Here is a 3,480-nt window from a genome sequence, read left to right as displayed (position 1 = left end):
AAACCAATATTAAAATCATAAAAACTATTGAAAAACTTTTTAAAACACACCAATCCCTACGGAGATGATAAAATATACTTACTTTTGTCTTACCATCAATATGGTGTCATAGCCCGGGATAGATGTTTAATTTTTAAAGAGCATTACAATAGTTTTTATCATTTTAATTATTCTATTTATATTTGTGCATATTTTTATTTTAAGTCACTAACATACTCATAATGCTGGCTAGATTTGTTGATATTTTTTTATGAGAGGTAATGTTCCCGAAGAAAAACTTTTGTTTGACCTTGAAATCGAACGAACTGAATGCAAGAACAATAGTAAAACAAGAAAGGAGAAATAACAAGCCAAAAGAAAAAAACACGTCAAATCTTTTGTTTCAACACCGAAACTAGAAATCATGATAGACCCTGGTAAAAAATACAACAACAATGAAGAGAATTTTAAAGAAACATCAGAAAAATCTGAGGTATATGGCACACATCTTTAGACCACACAAAAATATCTGCCAAGCATATATGAAAATAGGATTATTACACATTATTTATGCTAATCCTTTTGCAGGATTGGATCTTGAAGAACCTTATGTACATCTCACAAAGTTCTATGAGTTGTCTGGTACACTCTGAGCTCCAGAAACGAGGGAAAAGACGAAATTCATGAGATTGTTTTCATATTCAATGAATGGAAAAGTGAAAGAGTGGTATCTATGTGAAGAAGAGCCTCTTCTTGATCTTGAATAGGGTTTTTATAAAGACAAATACATCAACAAAAGAAGAAAAAGACAGTGTTAACAATGATCGACAAAGAAGAAAACAATGAAGACAATGAACGATAAAGATAGAGACATCAATCGATCATGAAAAAGTGGCAATGATCAACATTGAAAAAGTGAAGATTGTATTTATATTTGATATATCATCATTTATCTTAAATATCACTTAAAATTTCATAAAATATCACTCAAACTTAGGCTAAAATGTTTTCAAAGTTAACACATAAAATCCATTGGAGTTGTGCCTTAAAAAGTTATATTTTTCACTTTTGGATTTGTGGTAATTGATTATGAAATATATCATAATCGATCACGAGTTGTTGAATTTTGAAATATTTAAACATTGTCAAAGCCATAGTCTATTATAGCAGTACTCGTCGATTATGAGTAGGGGTGGAAATAGGCTAGGTCAGGCATGACTTAGAACCTTAACCTAGCCTACAATAATTCTTTTTAAGACCTGGGCTTGGCCTATGGCCTATTTAGGCCTTTTGTGTGGCCTGACATTTTTAAAAGCGTGATATGGCTTGAAAACCTATTCAAAAGCCCATTTCACGTTAAGGTTTTTAAATATTTTATTTTACATATTTTATTACATGGACAACAAGGATTTTTAAATACTATTTAGCCTATTTTCTAATACATATGCACATATAGGCCAACCTATAAGGCTTCATAGGATTTTTAATAACCTAAGTCTGACCTAATTAATCAAATAGGCTTTTAAAAAGCCTAAACCTAGCTTTTTTATAAAATAATCCAGGCCAGGCCTTAAATAGGTTAGGCTATTAGACCATGTAGGCCGGTTTGGCCTATTTTTATCCCTTATTATGAGTTAAAAAATTGCAACTTTTCTCAAAACAAAGTGTGTGTGTGTATCATTGGAAGGCTGTATGGAATGTTTTTGAACTTATGCATTCATTCATATAGGTTTTTAAGAGTGTATATAAGACTCTATACACCAAAAAATAAGATAACAACTTTCACATTCTCATTCACACAATTCAAAGGGGAAATAGTATAATTCTCTTGTGTTCTTTACTTCCCAAAATATTTCAAATTAAGAAATGTTGAACATAAACGAGAAAAACTCAACAATCCTAATTCACCCCTCTTAGATTGCATCTCGTAGTTACATTCAGCAATAGAGCAAGAGTTTGGTAATTAACTTGCTCCTAGATTCGGGATATAATAGCTGAAAGATATTGTTTGGAGGTAGAAGATGAAGTTCTTCTAAGTTGGAAGTTCATCTAAGTTTAAGGTTTTATGTGGATCACTAATGGTAATGTCTTCAGCGTTGATACTTACTAAATGGATGAAAAAGATTTGTTTAAGTACGGTGAAAAAACTCAATAAACGCGCTTATATTTTCTATAACTATGAATGACTTTTCACCACGGTTGAAAGTTCCAATTGTTATGGAAAATGGCTTAAAAATAAATGAGTGAAGGTCCATTTTAGTCCCTCACAAAAACAACAGAGGTCAGATTAGTCCCTAAGAAAAAAAGTCCCTATGAAATTTCTTACAAAATTTAACCGAGTCATTTTAGTCTCTCTTACTAATATTTTTTTCAAACCAGTTTTTTTCTTACTTTTGAATCGTGACTGGACTGCTAGTAAAGACCCATTTTAATACCTCGCATAAAAGGGAGAGTCCAAATTAGTCCCTAAGAAAAAAAGGTCTCTATTTAATCCCTTTCAAAACTTAATCAAGCCATGTTAGTCCCTCTTTTAGTATTTTTTTCAAATTGATTATTTCTTATTTTAAAACTATGATTGGACTCCTATTTTACTACTGTTGATTTGAAATTATTTGTGAAAGGATTGTAGATAAATTATCGCAATACCACGACGTTCTTTTCTTTGTTTGGTTTATTATCAGTCTTATCAATGGGTGACTATGGTTTTTCTTGTTATGTATTCTTGTGTATTATTTGTTTTATTTTTTTAGTTATTAATGATCTTTTAGTGAGGTTTAGTTCTGCTACTGAGGTGATTTAGGAAAATTTCTTGCTTTTGAAAATAATACTTGTTGTGAAAATAATACACATGGTATGTTGGAGCGAAATTGGCTTATATCATATCCCTTAGATTTTAATGATAACAAAGTATTTAATGAACAATTAGGTATACTAACATATGTTCCAGTGTGCAGGATCATTAGTCAAAGAATTTATCGGGCTCTGACTCTAATAGGAACATGTGAAGAGAAGCTTGAGACTCATATTATAAAAGATCAGAATTCGATGACTCAAATTTTGAATGATAATATTTTGATGTCTCACAACTAGGTAACCCAACTTTTGGTGGGAACTCAGATTTTGAATACCATATGAAAATGAACTCAACCTCTGACCCATACTCAATTTCTGAAATCAGGTCTATCTTGTCAAGTCCAGTCACAGTTTGAAAATAGGAAAAAAATCGTTTAAAAAAAATTAAAAGAGGGACTAACATGGCTCAGTTAAATTTTGTAAGGGATTAAATAGAGAATTTTTTTTGTCATGGACTAATTTAGACTCTCTCTTTTCTGTGACAGACTAAAATTGGTCTTCACTAGCAGTCCAGTCACGGTTCAAAAGTAAGAAAAAAACCGGTTTGAAAAATATTAGGGATTTAATAGAGAATTTTATTTTCTCAGGGACTAATCTGACCTCTGCAGTTTTTGTGAATGACTAAAATGGGACTTCACGCAAAATAAA

The sequence above is a fragment of the Vicia villosa genome, linkage group LG1 (genome assembly GCF_029867415.1).
Source record: "Vicia villosa cultivar HV-30 ecotype Madison, WI linkage group LG1, Vvil1.0, whole genome shotgun sequence".
NCBI lineage: Eukaryota > Viridiplantae > Streptophyta > Magnoliopsida > Fabales > Fabaceae > Vicia > Vicia villosa.
This window is presented reverse-complemented; position numbering follows the sequence as displayed.